Source organism: Bubalus bubalis, chromosome 6, assembly GCF_019923935.1.
Source record: "Bubalus bubalis isolate 160015118507 breed Murrah chromosome 6, NDDB_SH_1, whole genome shotgun sequence".
In the NCBI taxonomy this organism is placed as follows: domain Eukaryota; kingdom Metazoa; phylum Chordata; class Mammalia; order Artiodactyla; family Bovidae; genus Bubalus; species Bubalus bubalis.
In genome coordinates, this window is record NC_059162.1 from 24,978,919 (window position 1) to 24,992,249 (window position 13,331).

The 13,331-nt window shown below is 40.9% G+C and overlaps 2 long non-coding RNA genes across 2 annotated transcripts in view; one reads left to right on the forward strand and one right to left on the reverse strand.

Annotated features, from left to right (window-relative positions):
* LOC123334004 overlaps positions 1 to 8,835 on the reverse strand; it is a 31,120-nt gene extending 22,285 nt beyond the window's left edge. The window contains exon 1 of the long non-coding RNA XR_006551706.2: positions 8,709 to 8,835. This is a non-coding gene — a long non-coding RNA (uncharacterized LOC123334004). The remainder of the gene's footprint in view (positions 1 to 8,708) is intronic.
* Positions 8,836 to 9,039: 204 nt separating this feature from the next.
* Positions 9,040 to 13,331, forward strand: part of LOC123334005 — a 75,949-nt gene continuing 71,657 nt past the window's right edge. Inside the window, exon 1 of the long non-coding RNA XR_006551707.2 lies at positions 9,040 to 9,163. This is a non-coding gene — a long non-coding RNA (uncharacterized LOC123334005). The remainder of the gene's footprint in view (positions 9,164 to 13,331) is intronic.

Consider the following 13,331-nt stretch of genomic DNA (forward strand, 5'->3'; position numbering starts at 1 on the left):
AGGTTGGGTAAGTACAGGGCATGGAAGAGCATGCTTTACTTCTCAGAAACATCACTGTACTTGTGAAAACACAGCAGGAGGCAGAGAAGGGGGCAAAGAGCAGGAAATTGTGTTCAGTCGCTCAGTCATGTCCGACTCTTTGCGACACCATGGACTGCAGCATGCCAGCCTTCCCTGTCCTTCCTGCTCTCCTGGAGCTTGCTTGGAGGAAAGCCCTTCTCCAATTACAACTGTCTTTTACACAAGGTAAAGGTGTTGAGTAGCCTTATGGATACAAGCATACAAGCTTATCCAGTCTTCCAGTACATCTGCTTCTGCTAGGCACCAAGTGATTTAATGTCCAGTCCACTCATTTTATTTACTGCCTCTTAATCTCTTTAAGTGGACCTCAGGGCTTTTGCACAAGCACGGATCAATGAAGGAGCATGCACTCCTCTCCTGCATCAGATGGAGAAGAAAGTTATGGGAAAGTAAAAAACAAAACAGATAACACAGTGAACAAAGCTTCAGTTTTCCCAGTATGGCCTTGTTGAGAGAGCTAAGGAAAGCATCAGGATGTCCTTCTTACCTTTGAAAACTTTGGGGGAAATTAAATAAGGCAGAACTAATGGGGCAGACTCCCTTGTGGACTATGCTATGCCTCCAAATCTGATTAGGAAGCGTTATGGACGGAGGAGCCTGATAGGCTGCAGTCCACGGGTTGCAAAGAGTCAGACATAACTGAGCGACTTCACTTTCACTTTTCACTTTCATTCATTGGAGAAGGAAATGGCAACCCACTCCAGTGTTCTTGCCTGGAGAATCCCAGGGACGGGGGAGCCTGGTGGGCTGCAGTCCCTGAGGTCGCTAAGAGTCGGACACGACTGAGCGACTTCACTTTCACTTTTCACTTTCATGCTTTGGAGAAGGAAATGGCAACCCACTCCAGTGTTATTGCCTGGAGAATCCCAGGGACAGGGGAGCCTGGTGGGCTGCCGTCTATGGGGTCGCACAGAGTCGGACACGACTGAAGTGACTTAGCCGCAGCAGCAGCAGCAGCAGCAGCAGCAGCAGCATGCCAGCTGCCATGAGTTCTGTTTATTTCCTATGCTTGGAAAGCAAGGAGATCAAACCAGTAAATCCTATAGGAAATCAACCCTGAATGTTCATCAGAAGAACTGTTGATGAAGCTCCAATACTTTGGCTACCTGATGCAAGGAGCTACCTCACTGGAAAAGACCCTGATGCTGGGAAAGATTGAAGGCAAAAGGAAAAGGGGGTTACAGGGGATGAGATTGTTAGATAGTATCACTGATTCAATAGACATGAATTTGAGAAACTCTGAGAGATACTGGAGGACAGAGGAGGCTGGTGTGCTGCATGACCATGGGGTTCTAAAGAGTCAGACATGACTTAGCAACTGAACAACAGCTTTAAAATGTGTTTTCAGAAGGGGCTAAAATGCCCATCAAATAACCTTTACCTACTTTCATCTGGTAAGAGTGTTAGAAGCATATTTTAGAAACATATTCACCAATTACAAAACACAATTATATGAACTACTTTTATTGGTTATCATTCAACTTTAATGTGGCTTTTTAAAGCCCTGGTTAATATCGATATATTATACTGAATGATCTTAAATGCAATTGTAATGAGAGCACTGACACAATAAACTATTTAAGTTTCAATACCAGAATTCACTATCTTTATTCTAGCCAGATCTATACAGTGAATTAGATCTGAATAACAAACAGGTTCACCACTGTCCCCAGTTATCTTGGACAATTGTATCAGGTATGCTGAATGACAAATATAACTAATGTCAATAGTAATACCTACCATTCATTCTAGCAGGCACTCTAAAATTATCTCTAATTCTTATAACAACCCTGCAAATTTCTATTACCCATTTTACAGAGAAGAGTACTGAAACACAGACATGTGGGGCTCCTTGACCAAAGCTTGTAAACTTTCTATATTACTCTCATCATCTCCTACTAAAATATCCTGGATAAAATCATAACCTAAACAGGATTTGTGTACACGCACCATTAGGTAGAGCTGGTGATCTAATATACAGCATAATCTGACTTCATAACCCTTGGATAAGTTGAGGATCCATCAGCTGCACCATTATGGCTCAGCAGAAATATAGATAAGGAGGTGGCAAAACTTTGGCAGCTGAGACCTTTTCTAAAGCACTAAACATATATAAAGCAAAGTCCAAAGAGAAATATACTTAAGTTCTAAGATTATGGTTTTATAGGCTCTGATGATCTTACAGATTCTTTAAAAAATTCTCCCAAAGCAAGCAAGACCATAGGCTACCATCTTTCCAATCTATAAAGAGATATTAAGGTCCATATTTTCATGAAAGCTCACAGGAACACTTATCATGAAGTGTGTAATTTGAGATACAAGTTGATCCAAATGCTTAGTTATCTAAGACTTAGCTATTACACTTAAAGTATGGTCAGTAGACCAGTGGCCTCAGCAGTCACCTAGGAACTTACTAGAAATGCAGAAATCTTAAGGCCTATCCTGGACCCGCTGAATCAGAACCTATATTTTAGAAAGATCTTCAGTTTATTTACAGGTACATTAAAGTTTGAGAAGCATTACTCTTAGAGGCACTATTTACATGAAGAGCCTAAAATGCTGAATTCTGAACTAGACAGTTTATCTGGCAGGAAAGTGCAGTTGAAATGTTTTTTATCATACAGGTACAGGAACTGCTAAAAGGGAAAAAAGACATTTTTATTAAATTTAATCCCTAAAGAGTGTCCTGATTCACATTTTGTAAGAATCAATACATCTTTAAATAATCCAGGCATTAGAAGGTCTAAATTTTACAGCCTAAATATAGTCTCAAAATGATTTGTAGAGTATTCATGGAAGGGCAATAAGTCTTGCTTCATTGGGCTCATGTCTGACCCTCAATTTTCTGATTTTCTTGGGATTTAAATTTCATTAGCAGTGTTTTAGTTAAAAATATATTCAGGTCTTTGCATGACCTTTTCTCAAAGAATATAAATTTACCCTAAGAAGTACAGAATCTAACCAGCACCAAGAAATCATGTTTTATGGATTAAAGTGATGTGATAGCTTCAAAACACCAAGAATCCATGTTGTATGGATTAAGTAAAGTGATGCGATAACTATAAGTTGAACAAGGCAGTAAAAAGATGAGCTCTTTCACAGAATCTACCTGTCTATAAGTATGAACAGCTGTCAAAATCATTAAGGCCAGCCCAGTCATAGCACTAACCTAGGAATGACCATCCTCGGGACCCTTGATGAGGCAATGCAGAGATGATCAAACAGAAGTAATTGTTCAATCCTCTAACAGCTCACCAACTACAGGAGATGAAATCACACATATGAATCTTTTGGAAAAAAATGGTATAAGACAGTAAAAATCTTCACCACATTATAAAAAGATAAAAGTATGACGGGAAAACCAGAAGAAGGGAAAAAAGGGAAAGAAGTGAAGAGAAAAAAAAAAGAGAGAGAAAGATAGGAAGAGAAAGGAAGGAGAAAACAAAGGAATAAAGATACATGTGATTACTTTGAGCTGGATACTGTGGTGGGCCCTTCATTACATCTCAGATAACTACAGATGATACAATTCAGACCTAGAGTTTTTATTATTTTCCCAAGGTCAAACAGCTAATGTGTCCTAGTAGAGAATAGCTACTGAGTTCTAGTATTTTAACCTAAATTTGAAATCGTACCTTGACAGCATGGTTCTAAATGTGTACTGATTATAGAGCTACAGAAACCCTGCATTTTCAAACTGAAAAGAACCTTAGAGCAGAGCATTAAAAATACGAGGCTTTTACAGTTCAAGTGACTAGTGGAATTAAAATGACCAACTGGTAGGGATGTGACTGAGACTGAGCAGTAGGCAGGCAGAAAAGAAAGCAAGCAAGAAAGAATCAGAGCTTTTCTAGAATATATCATTATGCACAGCAGGAGGTTATTTGCAAAGAGCTTAACTGTTGAGCAACATGGTCACCACTCAGAGGGTCTGAGAGTTTGCTCTAAAGTTCAAAACCCAGTTTCTGCATGACTGAAACCAACTTAGGATTTGCAAGTGTCCAAAACTTAGCCATTCCTAAAACTTATCCAGAGGAAATGGCTTAACCGAAGTCAAATATGACTTCCTGTTTTAAAGAAATAAGGCTTAAACCGCTTGTTTAAAAGACTCATTGAATTTCTTGGCCAAGATATCACTTAAAAAAAAAAAAAAGACAATCTATTTTGATGATATAAGTGTAATTGAATCAGAACCATATGGACTGCATTCCCCCTTTTAAACTACACATGAACTAGAAATTAAGTGTTCATGCTTCTCAAAGTAATTAATGATTCAATTGATTAAATATGATACTGGCCTTAAGTACCATGCTGAGCTCACACTGGCTCCATTTTGCAGGAATCAAGATACTTGCTGAATCCCAGACTCAGCTCACACACATTCTTACTTTGTCTCATGCAAGTTTTCTTTTGTTTGCTCTAAATAAAACCTACTCTTTACTAAGACGCATGGGCAGCCTATTCACAATGCAACTGTTGTTTAGTTGCTAAGTCATGTCAGACTCTTTTGTGACCCCATGGACTGTAGCTTGCCAGGCTCCTCTGTCCATGGGGTTTTCCAGTAGAGAAAACAAGAAAAAAGCCCTGGAGTGGGCTGCCATTTCCTTTTCCATTACAATGCAATGCTTCTGCTCAAATCCCTTTTCTTTTAGGTGTGCCCTAAAAGGGGGGGAGGAAGCACAGACTTTCCGCTCCAACTCCTGACTGGGTTGAGTTCTGGCAATGAAGGCAGAAGGCTGGATCCTGGGAAGCTTCAGGGAGGTGGGCACAGTATAACTAAAGTACCTCTCCACTGTCTACCATGCACAGGGCTATGGTCCCTGGAAAATAATATTCTCAGCCAACCTGGTTTAATGTATTTCTCAATCACCTCCCAGCCAATCCAGCTCAGAATCTTCACACCTGGCTTCATACCTAGCTGATCTCAGAGGAATGAAAAGTGAGCACTTCTCTTTCAAGGCCATTACTTGATATTTTGATCACTTCTTTTGATAAGGGCAACACTATTTCCTGAACTCTAACCTCTCTGCCAGACACCATACAGAGCATTTTACTTACAACCATCCTGAAAGGTGAGGTAGGTGTTATTAACCTCATTGAATAGATGAGGAAACTAAGACTTGAAGAAGTGGAGTCAGGTACTCATAGCCACACAGCTGGGAAGCAGTAGAGCTGTGATTTAGACCCAGTTTCAAAATGACTTGAAAGCCTGCTTCCCTCTCTTTTAGGCATTGTTAAAGACTCACCTCAGCCTTCAGTCCTGATGGTCACTAGTTCAAATGCTTTCTCATTGTCATTAACTCATTTTAGAAGTACAAGGAGGAACAAAGAGATGGGCTCAGTCACTGTTGCACATGTAGGACAAGAGTCATCAATTCTTACAGAACACCCTGCCCAAATCCCACCCAAAGAATCAAGATGCTATGGAAGTCATTCTTTTGGCACCTTCTCTAGCTTCTGTAATTTCTGTGTATGATACTTTCTGCAAAATTCACAATTTTGAAAGAAAAGAAAGCAAAGATTTATGCATACATTATTGTATAGGTATAATATCTATTACTTCTAAAAGTTGTTCATTCATAAATCCTTATTGAGATAATTAATACATGTTGAAATTTAATATAATTATAGAATCTGATCTGTTTATAAATATGCTTTCAAAATTTACAATATCTCACAGTTCAGTTACTCAGTCATGTTCAACTCTTTTCAACTTCATGGACTGCAGCATGTCAGGACTCCCTGTCCATCATCAACTCCTGAAGCTTGCTCAAACTCATATCTATCGAACTAGTGATGCCATCCAACCATTTCATCATCTGTCATCCCTTTCTCCTCCTGCCTTCAATTTTTTTAGCATCAGGGTCTTTTCAAGGAGTCAGTTCTTCGCATCACGTAGCCAAAGTATTGGAGTTTCAGCTTCAACATCAGTCCTTCCAATGAATATTCAGGACTGATTTCCTGTAGTATTGACTGGTTGGATCTCTTTGCAGTCCAAGGGACTCTCAAGAATCTTCTCCAGCACCACAGTTCAAAAGCAGCAATTCTTTGGTGCTCAGCTTTCTTTATAGTTCAACTCTCACATCCATAAATGACTACTGGAAAAACCATAGCTTTGACTCAGTTCAGTTCAGTTCAGTTCAGTTCAGTCGCTCAGTCGTGTCTGACTCCTTGCGACCCCATGAATTGCAGCATACCAGGCCTCACTGTCCATCACCAACTCCCAGAGTTCACTCAAACTCACGTCCATCAAGTCGGTGATGCCATCCAGCCATCTCATCCTCTGTCGTCCCCCTTTCCTCCTGCCCCCAATCCCTCCCATCATCAGAGTCTTTTCGAATGAGTCAACTCTTCGCATGAGGTGGCCAAAGTACTGGAGTTTCAGCTTTAGCATCATTCCTTCCAAAGAACACACAGGGCTTATCTCCCTCAGAATGGACTGGTTGGATCTCCTTGCAGTCCATGGGACTCTCAAGAGTCTTCACCACAGTTCAAAAGCATCCATTCTTCGGTGCTCAGCTTTCTTCACAGTCCAACTCTCACATCCATACATGACGACTAGCTTTGATTAGACAGACCTTTGTTGGTAAAGTAATGTCTCTGCTTTTTAATATGCTGTCTAGGTTGGTCATAGCTTTTCTTCCAAGTAGCAAATGTCTTTTAATTTCAAGGCTGCAGTTACTATCTGCAGTGATTTTAGAGTCTAATTGGTCTACTACTTACATGCACGTATACACATTACTCTATTGAATTATTTCTCACAGGAAAACCACACATTTTTATATAGTTCACTCCCACATAAAATAAACACACCCACATAAACACAAGGAAACAATATGCAAAATCATAATACAGAAGAGATTTGCAAATATACTCACGAATCTGTTAAAAGTGGAAAAAATCACATGCTCATTCATACTTTACTTTCTCCCTCTCTCCTTCCCTCCCCTCCCCACTCTCTCTGATAAACACACATGCACATCAAAATCTTCAAACAAATAACTTTTTCAAATTGAAATACTGAGCAGGGGAAACTCTTTTGACTGAAAATACATCCTCTTACAGTCCTGAGAAATAAGAAGTCTCTATACAAACCAACTCTCTAATCACTCCAGACATGCTACTGCTGCTGCTGCTAAGTCGCTTCAGTCGTGTCCGACTCTGTGCGACCCCATAGACGGCAGCCCACCAGGCTCCCCCGTCCCTGGGATTCTCCAGGCAAGAACACTGGAGTGGGTTGCCACTTCCTTCTCCAATGCATGAAAGTGAAAAGTGAAAGTGAAGATGCTCAACCGTGTCCGACTGTAGCAACCCCATGGACTGCAGCCTACCAGGCTCCTCCGTCCATGGGATTTTCCAGGCAAGAGTACTGGAGTGGGGTGCCATTGCCTTCTCAGTGGTCCCCATTTGTAATATTCAGGCTTTCATAAGGAAACGTTGTTCAATTTAGACCTTAAAAAAATCTTTCCCCAGTTCTTGAGCCTCCTACCTGTTCTCCAAAGTGATGTTTAGCCAAAGGAAAATCCTGCTTTTCTGCTGCTTCTCTTCTCCCTCTTTTTTTAGTGGTGATAGTGGGTAACCACAGAAAAGAAAATTCTGAGGGTACAGCTCTTAAATTAACTAAAAAAACCTTTATGAAGTACCTTCTATAAAGCATGATAAGGATATATAACTGAACACCTTGGTGCTCAAAAAATTTAAGTAATGAATAAAGTAAAGAGGAAGATTTCAGAGACATTTCTGAGGTACACTTCATAGGTCTTATTGCCTAAACAGATGGGCTGGAGTGGGCGGAGGAGGAAGATATTTCTACCTCTAAAGACTAATGTTTGATCTCTAAAGGAGAGTGAGACACGGTCTGCATTGGAAAAAAGCGGATATTAAATTTCTGTGCATTTGAATTTGCATACTTGTGGGACATCCAGATGAAGATTTCTATTGGTTGTCAAAGGTTCAGAACTTGGTAACTGTCAAAATGTACATACATTCTCCCAGAAAAACCATGTAGAACAAGAAAATGAGACCAAACTTGAATCCAGAGAGTAAACATTTCCCTTATTTTAAAAGGTTCAGGACTGAACTGTTAACCCTTGCTAGGCCCCAGGTGCAGCAATGTTTTTAACCACGCAGGCTAATTGTGTTCAATTAACAGGATACCACAAAAGGCAGCACCAAAAAACCAGACTAAACCTGCTATGACTTGACCACAGGAACCACATATGAAACCTGTTGGCATCTAAAGGTACCTCTAATTCCCACCATGCTAAGACCTCTGCCAAAAAGGGGGGACTTGTACTCTGCTAGGCATAATTTGTGCCTGGTGCAAAGGAGCCTGAGGCACCGCTCTTGGTCAGCTGCTCCTGGCCCTCTCCGCCCTCTTTCCCACTTTCTGGTGACGCACACTTTCCTCCCTTCCAGAAGGTGCCTTTAGAGTATAAACTCCCCTTCTCCATTCTCTGACCATTGAATAAAAGCCTATCCCACTGACACCAAACTCAATTTTCCTTACTGGCATCACAAACCTGGGCCCTAAGTCCCTTGGAAACCCTTCCTGGGGCACATCAATTCAGTATGGACCCCAAGAAGAAGACCTTGAAGTCTAGCGTCTAATTTGGAAACAAACTTACCAGCTGGTATTCAGCATGCAGCCTGCAGTCGTGGCTCGGGAGGCTCCCTGCTCTGAGAGTTAGAGGTCCACGCTTAAACTCCATGAGGTTCTGATGGCTCCATAAATGAATTATTCATATGCTACGTCTGATAAAGTTCCAATTCATACCTCCCAAAACCTTTAAAACGCTGGAATGCACACACGGGGTCTGTAGCAGACACAGCTTCTGATGAGAGACTGCCCTCGGGCACCTTGCTTGGAGCATCTGCGGGCCGAAGTATTGAAGGCCGCAGCCCTACCGGAAATACCTGACTTCCCATGAGTCATAGTGTTCTAAGTTCCCGGATGCAGAAAGGCTGAACCTGGAGGTTCCTAAATGCACACGTTTGTGTTTCCAAAATTTCTCAGTGCCTTATCCAGAGCAGGTGATGCAAGGAATTTTGAAACTTAAGAGAAGTTAAAGATCTATCTAAGGTAAGGCATATCTCAATGTATCTTTATACCATTAAAAACTGTTAAATGTGTAAAATTGGGGTCAGGATTGAATACACCTGGACCACAAGGCTGGTTGTTTGGAGGAAGGGATTTGACGTTTTCAGCAGCCCCTCTCCTCCCCCGAATCTTTTCTGGCATGATGTCTGAAATCTCATTACAAATTTTTTGTTCGTGTATTTTTTTTCTTATTAAAATCTAAATATTCCAAGGATGTGCTAACGTAGTGGTAACAAACAGAGCCAGAAGATGTTAGAGGCCAGCTATTCCAATAGGTTTTTTTTTTTTTTTTTAAGGTTCATAATTAGATTTTAATTTGTGTGCTTTTTTTTTTTTCTTTCCTCTTTTAACTTTGGAATCCTTGTTCAAATTATAGCTTACTCCTGAAGTTCAAAGTGAATAAAGGAAAACAGCAAAGCTGTTGTAGTATGTAGCAAAAGGAAAACAAAATACCACTAGTTTACTTGGAGTCCATTTTTAATAACCATTATTCTACTCCAACACTTCATATTTAAAGAAGCTCTTTTGTATAACTCTCTTTACTCTAGACTTGGATGGTATTAATGCTGCTTGTGGGGCTTCCCTGGTGGCTCTGCTGGTGAAGAATCCACCAGCAATGCAGGAGACCCTGGTTCGATTCCTGGGTGGGGAAGATCCCCTGGAGAAGGGATAGGCTGCTGCTGCTGCTGCTAAGTCGCTCCTGTCGTGTCTGACTCTGTGCGACCCCAGAGATGGAAGCCCACCAGGCTCCCCCGTCCCTGGGACTCTCCAGGCAAGAACACTGGAGTGGGTTGCCATCTCCTTCTCCAATGCATGAAAGCGAAAAATGAAAGCGAAGTCCATCAGTCGTGCCCGACTCCTCGCGACACCATGGACTGCAGCCCACCAGGCTCCTCCGACCATGGGGTTCTCCAGGCAAGAGTACTGGAGTGGGGTGCCACCGCCCTCTCCGAAGGGATAGGCTACCCACCTCAGTATTATTAGGCTTCCCTGGTGGCTCAGACTTTAAAAATCTGCTTGCAATTCGGGAGACCAGGGCTCGATTCCTGGGTCGGGAAGATCCCCTGGAGGAGGGCATGGCAACCGACTCCAGTATTCTTGCCTGGAGAATCCCCATAGACAAAGAGTCCATGGGTTCTCAAAGAGTTGAACACGACTGTGTGACTAAGCATAGCACAATGCTGCTTGTGTTTCCTAGTCAGAATTGAAAATTGGTACCACTGCACCTCAACTTCAAGCTTCATTTCAGTTTGACACCTAGGAGCTTGGATTCCTTATTTAATTCCCTTCCTTCTCCCCACCCCATTGCATTTCTTGTTTTGTTTGTATAACATCCACTTCCTTCACTAGATCATGTCTTTATTGTCTTTACCCCAATTTATTGATTTTTATATTTTTCACGCGTATTAACTACTCTTTATACCAGATGTAATGCTTTGCACAGTGTAGTTGTTTCAAAAGTGTTAAATAAATAGATTTTACAGAATTAAACACAGGCCTGCAGAAATTAAGCAGTATTTTCTATTTGGTAGAATATAGGGGCAAGATTCAACTCTTGGCACACATTTGGTGTCTGGTAAATATATGAGGTAGGAATGCATGAATGGATGAATGAACAAATGAACTAGGTGATAATGTATGTGAATGTACCTTGTAAACTGTAAACTACTTCACAAATATGAGTTCTTGTCCCGGTTATTTGATTATTTTCTAGCTCTCCCAATCTGTTGCACATTTACGAAATTTTGGCCAATTCAAGTAAAGCCCAGGAGGAAATCTGTGGCATGTGCCTCAGGGGGAGCTGTGAAGCAAAGCATAGAGAGATAAACCTAAGGGGGTGTACAGAGCCCACGGGCCTGGAACAGAGGGCTCCCTGACTACTAACAATCCAGTTCTCACCCTTGAATTTCCAATGATCAGCAGTAAGTAAACATGAATGTCTTAAGCAGCTCATAAATCTTCCCAGAGCCTGGGTGCTGAATAAGTCCTAGGAAAGTGGTAATGGTGGAAATAGGATCTGCTCCCTGGAAGTAGTTCCTTTCAGTGCCAGTTTTTGCCCCTTTTAGCTGCTAACACACATACCCCAGCTGCCTCAGTGAGTCTCCTATTCCCATAAAACAGGGCAAATGGAGGAATAGAAACCAGGAAAGGATTCTGTCATCCCTGAGTTTCCCAACTGAGGACCCCTCAATGAGTGATGCCACCCCCTTCAAGAGTTTCCATGTTGGAGATCTGTCCCTTAGGTCTGGCAACCCTGAAGGACTGGGTTTTCAGGCTGAAAGAACAGACTGGAGCTAGTCAGCTTCTGCTCAATAACCCAAAATAGAGAAGAGAAGGGTGGGGGGAAACAACAACACACACACACAGAAAGGTTACAGTATATCTGACTGTGGAATCTAGTGTGCGTTGACATTAAGCAGATTTCTTTTACCATACTTTGATGAGCGGGGAAAACACCAAAATCTTGTTTAAAACATTTTCCTGCTTAGTAATTGTGCCTAGGAGATGACAAATCTCAGAGTGGCACAGAGCCAGAGGGTCACATCCTAAGCAGAGCTAGACCACTCTGCTGCTGTTGCTGCCTGCTAGCTTTCCATGTATTGTAATTATTTCTCTACATGAATGTCTAGAATGGAAGGGACTATATCTCATTTATCCTTTATTGACTCAATGATAGCCACTGATAAACAAGTTTTCAATAAGGACTTTCCCCAGTAATGTTTCTTGGGTTTTTTGGTTTGTTTTTTTTCACTCTTTTTTAAAAATTGAAGTATAGTTGATGTACTGTATTATGTAAGTTGGGCTTCCCTGGTGGCTCACACGGTAAAGAATCTGCCTGCAATGCAGGAGACCTGGGTTCGATCCTTGGGTTAGGAAGATCCCCTGGAGAAGGGAATGGCTACCTACTCCAATATTCTTGCCTAGAGAATTCCATGGACAGAGGAGTCTGGCAGGCTATAGTAAGTTATGTAAGTTACAGGTGTACAATATGGTGATTCACAATTACTAAAGGTTATACTCCTATTATAGTTATAAAATAAAATATTGGCTATATATGATAGTAATAATATAAAATATTGATGATATAAAATATTGGCTATATTCCCTGTGTGGAACAATATATCCTAGTAGCTTATTTTATTCATAATAATTTATACCTCTTAACCTCCTATCCCTTTATTGTTCCTCCCCCTCCTGTTTCCCCACTGCTAACCACTGTGCTGTGCTCAGTCGCTCAGTCATGTCCAACTCTTTACAATTCCATAGACTGTAGCCCACCAGGCTCCTCTGTACATGGGGATTCTCCAGGCAAGAATACTGGAGTGGGTTGCCATGCCCTCCTCCAGGGGATCTTCCCAACCCAGGGACCAACCCAGGTCTCCTGCATTGCAGGCGGCTTCTTTACCAACTGAACCACCTGGGAAGCCCTAGTGCTAACCACTAGTTTGTTCTTTATATCTGTGGGTCTGTTTCTATTTTGTAAATTCATTCATTTGTTTGATTTTTTAGATCCCACAGATAAGTGAAACCAAACAGTACTTGTCTTTCTCTGTCTGACTTATTCCATTTACCATAATACCCTCCCAGTCCATCCATACGGCTGCAACTGGCAAAATTTCATTCTTCTTTATGACTCAGTAGTATTCCATTGTATGTGTGTATATATAAATATATATTTTATGTGTGTTTATATAATATTGATGTGTGTATATATAAATATACACACAAACACATATATAATATTATATATAACATATATATGTATAACATATATATTATATATATGTGCATATATATATATGCACCACATTTTATTTATCCATTCATCTGTTGATGAACACTTAACTTGCTTCCATATCTTGGCAGTTGTAAAGAATGCCACTAGAAACGTTGGGGTGTGTGTATCTTTTCTAATTAGTATTTTTGGCTTTTTTAGATATATACTCAGGAGTGGAATTGCTGGGTTGTATGGTAGTACTATTTTTAGTTTTTTTAGAAATCCCCATACTATTTTCTACAGTGGCTGCACCAACCCCTTTTTTCCACATCCTTGTCAGTATTTGTCATTTGTGTTCTTTGTGATGAAAGCCATTCTGAAAAGTTTTGATTTATATTTGATTTGATTTATATTTCCTTGATTAGCAGTGTT